Here is a 12,266-nt window from a genome sequence, read left to right as displayed (position 1 = left end):
GGGATTTCTAACGGTTGAAGTTTACCATATGGTTTTTGGTGTTCAGCCTTGACTTGTAGGCATGTCAAACATTTCTCCACGTACTTCACCGTGTCCCGCTTCATTCCGGGCCACCAATAGTTTTGCTTCAAGTCATGATACATCTTGGTCGCTCCCGGGTGAATGGAATAACGGGATTTATGAGCTTCATCAAGTAGAAGCTTTTTAACCCCACATGTGTTAGGGACCCAGATTCTATTAAAGCGAGTCTTCAGGCCGTGACTGCCTACCTCTAGGTCCTTAACTTGGCCGATAATTCTTTCCTTTTTCCAGTTTTCTGCCTTTACAGCTTCATCTTGTGCTTCTCGAATTCGTTCTAGCAAGCTTGAAGTCACAACCAGTTGCATTGATCGTACCCGTATTGGGGTATAATCCGATTTGCGGCTCAGCGCATCGGCCACTACATTAGCCTTTCCTGGGTGATAACGTATTTCACAATCGTAATCCTTTACCGTTTCCAGCCACCGCCTTTGTCGCATATTTAACTCCTTCTGATCGAAGAAGTATTTCAAACTCTTGTGTTCGGTGAATATGGTGCACTTTACTCCGTACAAGTAGTGCCTCCATATTTTAATGCAAACACTACCGCCGCCAACTCGAGGTCGTGCGTAGGATATTTCTGTTCGTGTATCTTTAATTGCCTCGAGGCATAGGCTATGACCTTGCCCCGTTGCATCAATACACATCCGAGTCCCGATAGTGAAGCATCCGAATAAACCTCCATGTCTTCAACTCCGTCCGGTAGTGTTAGTACCGGAGCTTGAGTTAATTTTTCTTTTAGCGTTTTAAACGCTTTCTCTTGTTCAACGCCCCAGATGAATCTTTCTGTCTTTCGGGTCAGCTTGGTTAGTGGTGACGCAATCTTGGAGAAATCTTGAATAAATCTCCTATAATATCCCGCAAGTCCCAAAAAGCTTCTAATTTCAGAAGGGTTCCTTGGGGAATTCCACTTTGCCACCGCCTCAATCTTTGACGGATCCACCAGTACTCCGTCGGCACTTATAATGTGGCCAAGAAATTGTACCTCTCGTAACCAAAAGGCGCATTTAGAGAATTTTGCGTATAGCTTCTCTCGTCTAAGGGCTTCTAACACTTCTTGTAGGTGATGCGCGTGTTCAGCTTCACTTTTTGAATATACCAATATATCATCGATAAACACGATGACCGACTTATCCAGCATTGGTTTGCAAACCCGGTTCATGAGGTCCATGAAAGCCGCGGGTGCGTTTGTTAGCCCGAATGACATCACAAGGAATTCGTAATGTCCGTATCTCGTGCGGAAAGCCGTCTTCGGCACATCTTCTTCTTTGACCCTTAATTGGTGATACCCCGATCTAAGGTCAATTTTGGAAAACCAGTTCGCACCTTGTAGCTGGTCGAATAAATCGTCTATCCTCGGAGCGGGTATCGATTCTTTACCGTGAGTTTGTTCAACTCCCGGTAATCGATACACATGCGCATACTCCCGTCCTTCTTTCTCACGAATAATACCGGTGCGCCCCAAGGAGACACACTCGGCCTTATGAATCCCTTGTCAAGCAGGTCTTGGATTTGGGACATCAATTCTTGCAATTCTGACGACGCAAGTCGGTACGGGGCTTTTGCTACGGGTTTCGCGCCCGGAATCAATTCGATCCCGAACTCTACTTCTCGTTCGGGCGGTATCCCCGGCAAATCTTCCGGAAAAACATCTTCATGATCTCGTACTACCGGTACATCTCCAATCTTTCGTGATTCTTTTTCGGGTTCATTTGCGTATATCATAAATGCTTTGCATCCTTGCTTCATTAGCTTGTGCGCTTTCAACATTGAGCATACAATGGGATTGCCTCCTTTCTCGCCATAGATGGTGACGTGTTTCCCGCTCGGAGATGTCAGTTTTATCTCTTTACGGAAACACACGACCTTTGCATGGTGTCGAGATAGCCAATCCATCCCAACGACGACTTGAAATTCTCCCATCGACATCGAGATTAGATTTATCAAATATTCTTCATCGTCAATGCTCAGTTTGCAATTTTCACATACATCGCAAACAATAAAACTTTTATTATTACCTATCTCTACTTCTAAGGGCACAGGTAATTTAGTTAGAATAAATGAAGGATGTCGAATAAATCCATATGAAACAAAGGATTTATTCGCACCCGTATCAAATAACACACGTGCAGGAATCGAGTTTACCGTAAATATACCTGAGACCACGTCAGGTTCAATCTTTGCTTCTGCGGCGGTTAGTTGAAAAGATCTTGCCTTTGCTTTAGGGGCTTCACCCTTCTGTTCCTGCCCACCCTTCTTTTCAACCAATTCCGGGCATTCAGATTTCTTATGACCCGTTCGATAACAATTGTAACAAACCGTTACCTTCTCCGGGCATGATAAGGCTATATGTCCCGTTTTCTTGCATATAGGACAAAGCTTATCCTTGTAATGACATTCGCCTTTATGGCCCTTCCCGCAAATTTTGCAACTCGGTGACCCGCCTTTCGTATCAGATTTCCTTGAGCTCTCACTTGTTCGTGCCTTTTTAGTAGGGCTGGGATTTACATCAGGTGCCCTCCGTTCACCCCTTTCGATACTCTTTTTCAGCTCTATTTCCCTCTCCCGAGCAGCATTTATAATCTCGGTAAGGGTCTCGTATTTGGAAGGGGTGATAAACTCCCTATACTCGGCACTTAACATGTTATGATAGTAGTATATCTTTTGTTCTTCGTTTGTCACAAGATCATCACAAAACTTCATTTTATCCATAAATGTTGCCGTGATCTTGTCTATGGTCTCGTTTTTGTGCCTGAGCTGCATGAATTCTTGCTTGATCTTATTCATAACCGCTTTGGGGCTATGATGCTTCAGAAATGGCGTCTTGAATTCATCCCAAGTCATGATCTTAACAGCTTCAATACCGATCTCTCTCTTCTTGTTATCCCACCAATCTTTTGCTTGATTTCTTAGTTGACCCGTACCATAGGCTACATAGTCATTTGCATCACAATGGGTTCTCTCGAATACCCCTTCGATATCACTTAGCCATCTTTGGCACACTATTGGGTCAACCTCCCCATTGTATATCGGTGGTTTACAAGCCATGAATTCCTTGTATGAACAAGGTTTCCGTCCTCCATGTTTTTCTTTTTCAAGTTTTGAGTCATCTTCTAATTTCTTGATTCTATCTTCTACCATTGATAGAACTGTATTTTGAATTCTATCAATGAAGCCTGTCAGACTGTTTTCGATTGCCTTTCCAACCTCTTCGGCAATCGCCTCCCTGACTTGTTCGGTGACTCTTGGCACCGCATCATCATTACCTTTATCAGCCATCTTCGTTTCTGAAATGTTTACACAAGTTGTTAAAACATTCCATTTATAACACATGCTGTTCTTGTTTGATTCTATCAAGTTCATAACTTGATTTAGTCGTTCTTGCTTTTAATTCAATCAAGTTCACAACTTGATTTGATCGTTCTTGCTGTTAATTCAATCAAGTTCACAACTTGATTTGATCATTCTTGCTGTTGATTCAATCAAGTTCACAACTTGATTTGATCATTCTTGCTGTTGATTCAATCAAGTTCACAACTTGATTTGATCATTCTTGCTGTTGATTCAATCAAGTTCACAACTTGATTTGATCATTCTTGCTGTTGATTCAATCAAGTTCACAACTTGATTCAATCGTTCTTGCTGTTGATTCTATCAAGTTCACAACTTGATTCAATCGTTCTTGCTGTTGATTGAGCTTACTTGCTCTTTTCATGCATATTTGTTCATTTCTCATTCTTTACGTAATATAAGATTTATTAACTGAAATTAGTTCTTACCGGATGGTCGATCAAGCTTGAACCGAACACTTATTGACAACCTGAGGCTCTGATTACCAACTTGTTACACCCTTATATTTATACTAGAATTTAATTACTATTTTATACCCAAAAGACGTTAGATTACATAAGTTTCAAAACTATTACACCTTTAGCCTGCTAAGACAAAAGTAGAACGTAATATGTTGTTTAAGAAGTTGTTTACAACAAAAGAAACACTGATTAACAAGTTCAAACATAGCGGAAGCTTCGAAGTGGAGTGTTCGGTTCATCATCTTGTCGCTTGATCGCCTTCCATGACCACCTAATTACCTATGAATCAACAATTAAATCATTAGTTCTTGATGTTTATGAATGATAGAATTTCAAGTTTAACACCACATTGAAATAATAAAAATATAAAAGTATTCCAGGCTCCACCGTAATTTACGGTACCACTGTAAATTACGGTGAGTGCTGGAAATTCTTGGTTACACCGTAACACAGTAGAAAACCACCGTAAATCAAAACCCTCTACCGTAAATTACGGTGACACCGTAATTTACGGTAGCACCTGGGAATTCATGCTTTTGTTTGATTTGAGCATTTCAACCAAAATTACAACTCCCGGATTTCAGTATTCTGCATTATCAATTGGAATAAAAGTCTAATATTTCTAGCACGTCATAATATAACCAACTACATATAACAATTTATCATGTTTCGGAATGTAGATCATATTTTACGTGATTATTTGACCCGTTTGGTTTGTCTATGGAAATCCCTTCCTTTATGACAACTACCAACGAGTTTAGTTTATTATTCACCCAAGTATTCAATATAACAACGCCTTCGCTTCAATCCAAAATAACTAGAAACTTTGATAAACCACTACAATGATCTAATTTCACATAATGTAACGAGACATGTTACGTACCTTAGTGCACGCCCTTCAAACGAGAATCACCACCGGCTTGTCCGCTCGACGTCCCGGTATCTTTTCCTATAGAGTTCATTTTCAAAACATGTTTAGAACCCTCTTTAGGCATCATTTCGCATAATATACCGAAACATCTTAATTCAGGCATTAAAGCTTCAAATTTCTATTTATTGGCCTTCTTTAAGGCATTTCTACAAACACCTTGAGGGCAGAATTTCCATATTATTCTTATTCATGTTTATGGATTGCTTAGTAGTTAACTTAACTTCAATTAAGCCATCATATATCATGTAAACATCACATCTTTTCTGGAACTATCTTCTAAGGTCGAATTTTACTAGTATAACCACTAAGAACCCTAGAATTCATCATCATCTTGTAAAACCCACAACCCACCTTCAAGGTGTTCATGGAGTTTTCTGAATTTGGTCATGATTTCACATGTAATTGGTTGAGTCTAACCTCTAAACACCAAATAGATTCTAAACTAACCAAATAACACTCATGCAACATCAATTTTCCAGATTTCACAACATCATGAGAAATTCAAGCAAAGAATTAACACAAGTTTTTACATACCTTGGAATCCTCTCGTGATGAGGATCACTAATCTATGTTTAGATTTCGTTTTTGATCAAATTTGAGCTTTCAATTTGATGTTTTTGTGAGTTTAGGGTTTTGGAATGGGGGTGTCGCCCCCTTCTGCTATTCTGATCGACCAACACTCCAAATTTAGGAGTGTTTGGTTACTAGTTGTGATTTAATTTTAACTTTTGACAATTCCAACCCCTCAACTTTGTTCTACACATTATTTAGTAGGCTTTAACCTTTCATGAGTTATTTCTAGTCTATCAACTAACTAGGTTAAAAGTTTCTAGTTAGTAAACTCCCGTTTATTAATAATTTATAATTTTAACATAAAGTTTTATATTTTCGGGGTGTTACAGATTTCAATATTTTATGTTATTTTATATAAAAATAGTGTGTGTCGTCTTCTCTTCAGTTTAGCAGTTTATTACATTGTTGATTAATATTACAAAAAATGTTATATATCGAACTTATCTTTAATAAAGGCATGCATAGTGGAAAGGTGAAGGGGCTTGATGGGGCTTTATAAAGCCCCATAGCACCTATAACACCGCCCCTGGACGTTATGGGGGTTATGGGCTGGGCATGATGGTGATAGCAGAGTTATTGTTTTAGGTTCTCTTACACACATATATATACATAGTTACATACATATATAGATATATGTATAATTGAAGGAGGGTTATGACTTATGAAGGATTATCCACTAGTAATATGTTATGAAGAGTTATGTTTGAGTAAAAGGGGTTAAGAGGGAATATTTTGTTTGGAAGAAATGATTGTAGTCCTATGAACATTTTCAGAGCTCACAAGGACAACCTGCTACTGACGTGTAAAGGGGGCCCACACAGGGATGGGCCAATTTTGTAGGACTTCTCAACCAATCAGAAAACGAAACGCAGGTGTGATATAGTACGTGCAGTTCCACCACAGTAATATGTACGTTTCCGGTACGTCTATTTTCTTTTACTGGCCTAAAATATTTTTCTCGAAAATAACACTCAGATATAATGTTTTGTTTTATGCAACATATTTCTTTTACAAGATTATCAACATAAAATGTATAAAAAAAAGTACATGATAAGAGAGGAATGTTTGATGCATAAGACTTACCTTTGTGGCTAATGTTAGCTCAAGTGAGCAGGGACGGATTCAGCCTGGTTCACCGGGTTCTCGGGAACCCAGTCGATTTGGAAAAAAAAACGTTTTTTTGTAGTGTAAACCTTCTATGATTTGAAACAAAACGTTTTTTTTAGTGTAAATCTTGTATGATTTGGAAAAAGGAACCCAGTGAAAAAACTGGCTGGATTCGCCACTCCAAGTGAGCATCAGGATTTATCCTTAACTACTATACTGACTTTAATTAACAATCACCTTTTTTTTTTTGAAAGGTAATTAACAATCACCTTAAATCTATTAAAACATATGTAGTTCCATTACGTCATTAATAAAGTTAATTTTACAGCACAATGATTAACAGTCACCAATTAAACATAAATTTAATCAAACATGCAACAAACTTGTTGAATCATGTCATATTTTATAAGCACAATTGAAAGGTTAAAACTAGTTTTTTAGCTATTTAAAATGTGGAGTAGCTAACTTGATAGAGACATATGTTTTTTTTAAAGAGGAGGTCTTATGTTCAAATCTGAGTAAAAAGGAATAATTTAGAATTATTGATATAAAGAGGTAATATTTAACGTTAAAAATGATTTTTTAGTTATTTTATTATCTTAAGCATCGTAATTGTTGTAACCCATAAATATTTAAGCCTAATTTTTTTAATGACAAATTTGGATTATTGACGTACTATTGGAGTATCATCGTGCCACCAGCGAAACTACATGATCATATCCATCTCCACTATGCAATAATGCTTATACACCAATTTAAAATAAAACCCAATAAATTTGAAAAGCCCCTCTTGTGAGAATCGAACCTAAGACCTAATAATCTCTAAGTTTTATTCACTAGGCTATAATACGATGGAGATAGTTAAGCCTAATTGATTAAGCAAATTCACTATTAACTATTTTTTTTTTTTGAACGGCAAATTTGGATCACTGACGGACCACTGGAGTATCATCGTGCCACCAGAGGAACCACCCGATCATATCCATCTCCACTAGGCATAACGCCACACCAATTCAGGAGGAAACCCAATAAACATGGAAAAACCCCCTTGTGGAAATCGAACCCAGGACCTATTGGTCCCAAAGCTTTATCCCACCACCAAGATGCCACTAGGCTATAAGGCCATGGCCAATTCACTATTAACTATTAAAGGTAGGCTTTAAGTGTGTTATCTTGTTAACCTTCAAATGGAAATTAAATATCATTACTCCCAAGATTCTAGCTCTTAACGCAATTACGATATTACCCTTAAGACTTTGCTAATTAATAAAAAGAATCTTTCCATCATAAAAGCTTTTCAAAATAGTATGTTTATTGCAATTTGAGTTACTTATGATTAATTCAACAAGTGGGGTCCATTAGTATGATCAAAGTGTATGGACGGCTAGGATTGCTTAATGATGAAGTTTCTTTCTTCTTTTCGAAAGTTATTGTTATAAAATCTGAATTCATTTATGGAGGACGTTATTAATTTCGGAAAGTAGGTGATTTCAATATTGTAAACATCTATTATGTATATTAAAACAATACATTTTGGTGTCACTTGGCATAATTTTAATCCACTAATTGCCACATGTCCTCTCTACAGCTTCTAACTTTACAAAATCCCGCTCAAACTAAAACCCTAAATCAAAACACGCGTAGATGTTTCTGTTCCTTCTCCTACAATCTTCTTTCCCCACCCCTTCATCCGCTCTTTTTGCTGAACATCAATTAATCAAAGATTGATACAAATTCTGGACTTTCCATAATTTTCAAATCACGCCCTTAGCTTCTTTTTCACAAACCCTAATTCTCTATACTGCATCTATGGCATCAAAAAAACTCCTTATCGCCGATAAAAGGACCCTTCTGGTTATCGGATACATCAATGGCCTCAAAAGTTCGATTCCAAAACTCTTTTCATCAATGGCGAATATGGCTAGAAGAAAAATAACCAGTCTCTTTCATGTACACTTTCCTAAGGATTCGTGTCTGGATCTGATAAAAACGGCGGCGTTGTTATCGGTGGCGGCCCAGACTGATACATGATTCTTTGTTGAAGATTGGCGACATCTCTTTGTTTCTCAATCGTTTATGAACAATAACAGTTCATGTGGTTCAGATTGGGCTTTTGTTGATGTAGCAAATTTGTTTATTCAAAACAGGTAAGTTTTACTTTTGTTTTCTGATTTGTAATTGATATTGTGTTGAACAAGTTTGCACACCTTCTGAAATTAGGGTTTTTATCAAGGGTTGAACACTTTGTTGATGAATTGGGATGTTGACCGAAAGTTATTCTCACTGACTCTCAATGATTGCTTCAGGTATGACATTTATCGATACACGGATACGATGCAATTAACAAATTTCAAATTATAGTTTTATATGTTTATGTGAGGAAATTTCAAATTTGTTAATAATCGTAATCAATCGTAATATAGAAGAAATGGGTTTAGGTTATTCATTATTTAGTTTAGACGAGTCGGGTGTAAATGGTATTCGGGTAAGGAAAAGATTCATATCAGTCATGTAAAAGGGGGCAGGAAGATGCTACTGCTTTTGCAAACCAAGATCATTGTACGACCATCTTTAAATCTGCTATACTTCTTGCTTTTTAAGATTATGGTATGTTCTACAAATGAGAACTGATGGTTATTTTTTAAGCGAGTGCAGATTCATCTCTGAAATGATTATTTAAAATGCCAGCCGTTACTCAAACAAGTCATGTAAAAGGTGGTTTTGATTAGTGGAGATGACAAAAAAAAAAAGAATAAAAAATAAATAAAAATGCCGCTTTTTATTGCTAATTCGCTATATAATATATAGCGGCATATGACCTATATGCTATGTAGCGCGCTATAGCCGCTATCGACAACTATGGAAGAAACAAACAATAATTCACAATTTTGTGTTAAAAACGGGAATTTATCAAGTATGCGGGGTTGAAGATGTAAGCAAGATCATCTTTTCCACAAAATGTGAAGTTTATATGCATTGTAATGAGGCATATAGATAACTGACAAAGTGATTACATACTTTATAGTTGCATACTTATGTACTAACTATTATAAATCATCATGATCAGTTAAGAAGTAAAATGTTAAAGGCTCTCTGTTAGTTTGTTTTTAAATATCATGCAACTGATATGATTGTGAGAGTATAAATTTGTGCTTGATAAATATTTCTGGTTGAGGTATTTAAAAAGAATAAAAATACATGAAAGTCGTGCACTTACTGTAAATGGTTATAATTTTTCTTAACATGATTATATGAAGTTTTATTCAGAATCATGAATTTACATTGGAAGAAGTTTACGTTCAGGTTCTATCCAGGAATGAAAATGGGTGAAATATTTTCTCTTTTTGAGACCAAGGTATTATTGTTCATTTTTTTTTTAAATTATTTTAAAGAAAGGTATCATGTAAATCTGTTATTGAATTGTTGTGCGGTGTATATTATTAGCCAGGTTATGATTCATCTGTGACGGATCTGTATATATCAAAGAGTTCAAGAACTTCCCTGATGACAAAATAGTAAGCATTTCTTATAGAAGTGTTAGCTTTTATCATGTATGATGACCGATAAATCTGTTTTAATCAAACTATGGGTATTTAATTTTCGTGCAGTATTTATTTGTTGCTCAAACGGATACTGTAGATACATCATCATGCCTCATAAGTCCTCAGCAAGTCAAGTATGCATGTTCTTTTCACTGATGAATATACATATGTGTTTAAATTGGCTAATCTGTTATTCATTTCTCTTGATTCGATAGTTTTTTATTGAATGGGGAAGGAGTCGATAGAAGGACTTGTACTTACAAGGTTTGCACAGACTGCTCCGTAACTTGTACTGTGATGTGGTCTTGGTGACGGGTGAACACTAACATGTTTCTGGCTCCTTAATTTCTTCATCAGGATCCTGCACCACAGACGCTGACACCTGTCACAGACATGCTTAAATACGGAAGCAATCTTCTTCAAGTAGTGGTCCAATTCAATGGTAACATTATTTCTCGATTTTAAATAATTTTCGTGCTTGACTCTCACCACCAGACATTTTCTTTGATTTTATTTAGGGAGATATATTATAATTATCGGTTTCATGAGTGTCGTTTCAAAACCTAGCTTTCCTACCATTCCCGACTATGTTGCCGCCAATCGCTGCTCAATCCGATCCAGGTTAACTAGACACATTTGTTTGTGTTTTTTTAAACTATTTATTATCCTTCTCTAAAATGTCACTTTTAGTATTGATGGCGTAAAGCTCTCTGACATCAGAGCCATTGATTGGTTTTGCGAGCCCCCAGAGGAAGGTATATTTTGCTAATAAATATTTGTACTTATGTTGGATAACAAGCTGCTAATACGAGTTTTAGAGGGTACATAATTTTTTATATTTTTTTAGGGTTGATGTGTGAGATACTATGGAGTGGTCCTCAACCTAATCCCGTTAGAGGACCAAGCAAGCGTGGTGTAGGGCCTTTTGGTGGAGACGTAACAAAACGGCTTCTGAAGGATAATAATCTAGGTAATGTTATTATTTTATCAATCTCATAAAATTGTTAGCTTAATTTCTTAATTTGTTCTAGCTATATACTGTGTTTCCAGAATTACCAGGTGTGTTTTTTTTTTTTTTTAAGATGGGATTTTAATTAGAGAAAGGGGGTGTTAAAAAATGTAACTGAAACCTTTTGAAGGAGATGTTGCGTGCACCCGAGTCCGATAGCCAATGTTCGAACGAACCAGTGCAAGAGAAGAAGATTATTTCGAAGTCAATTTGTTCACCAATTCGACCCGAAGATTCATTGGATTCGGTCAACTCTGAAGTCAACTCAGTAAGTAATCGTGACAAGAATAATGTTACGCGGAGTAAGTCAACACCGAGATCACGTTACAAAGGAAAGTCGATAAGAACGTCACCTCGTGGGGTCAAGACGGTGATTCGGACGAAGACCGTCGTGAAGAAAAAGTCAAAGCTGGAATTGACTTTCGCTGCTAGCCTGCTACCGCTTCAAACGCATCCGTTCCAGTGAAATCCCAACTGATATGCCAAAAATGCAATTGTGCGATAAAGTATGCGAAAACCGAGTCGAAGAAAGACTCTCGGTTGCCTCTTTCGTCGAGTAGTACGGAAAACGGGATGAACAGAAAAGTCAACGGGTAGAGGGATGCATTTCTTACGGGTAGAGGGATGCATTTCTTACTTGAACTTTTATTTCTTTCAAATGATTATTTCAACAATTTTAAGTTATATATTTGTGTGTTAGTCCACCCGCGAAATTCGCGGGATCTTAGGCTAGTTAATAATATATATACCTTAAAGAGTTGTATACCTTATCCTATAACTCTTATACTTATTAATGTATAAAGAATAAACTGCCATTTTGATCCCTGTGGTTTGGGTATTTTTGACACTTTAGTCCAAATCTTAAACTTTTTAAATCTGGGTCGCTATAGTTTTGTTTTTGTTGCCATTTTAGTCCAAAAGTGAAATCAGACCAAATTCTCCTAATCAAACCCTCAAGTTTTGTCCTTTTGCACAGGGGTAATTTCGTCATTTACATTATATTTCAACTGATTATCAATTAAAATTAATAAAACTAAATTAATAAAACCTAACCCTATAAAAGCCATCTCCTTCCCTAGATCCATCTTCCAAAATCCAACCCTATAAAAGCCATCTCCTTCAATGGAAGGATACCGGAGCATGGAGACGAGCGGTGCCGCCGCTGGCAAACATCACCGCCATCATCATTTCTTCAACATCTTGACTCCTGAAAC

At 37.0% G+C, this 12,266-nt stretch overlaps 1 long non-coding RNA gene across 8 annotated transcripts; it reads left to right on the top strand.

Moving 5' to 3' along the window:
- Nucleotides 1-7,990: 7,990 nt before the first annotated feature.
- On the top strand, nt 7,991-11,877 carry LOC110883563. Of its 8 annotated transcripts, none has more exons than XR_004869953.1 (10): nt 7,991-8,648; nt 8,735-8,807; nt 9,805-9,856; nt 9,946-10,016; nt 10,110-10,177; nt 10,259-10,307; nt 10,401-10,485; nt 10,562-10,798; nt 10,891-11,013; nt 11,126-11,877. It is a non-coding gene; the product is annotated as an uncharacterized LOC110883563 (long non-coding RNA). The 8 variants fall into 8 exon arrangements; XR_004869958.1 differs by having other exon boundaries at nt 9,759-9,856; XR_004869956.1 differs by having other exon boundaries at nt 8,722-8,807; nt 9,950-10,016.
- Nucleotides 11,878-12,266: the final 389 nt, after the last annotated feature.

The sequence above is a fragment of the Helianthus annuus genome, chromosome 10 (genome assembly GCF_002127325.2).
Source record: "Helianthus annuus cultivar XRQ/B chromosome 10, HanXRQr2.0-SUNRISE, whole genome shotgun sequence".
NCBI classification, from domain to species: Eukaryota; Viridiplantae; Streptophyta; class Magnoliopsida; order Asterales; family Asteraceae; genus Helianthus; species Helianthus annuus.
This window is presented reverse-complemented; position numbering and strand designations above follow the sequence as displayed.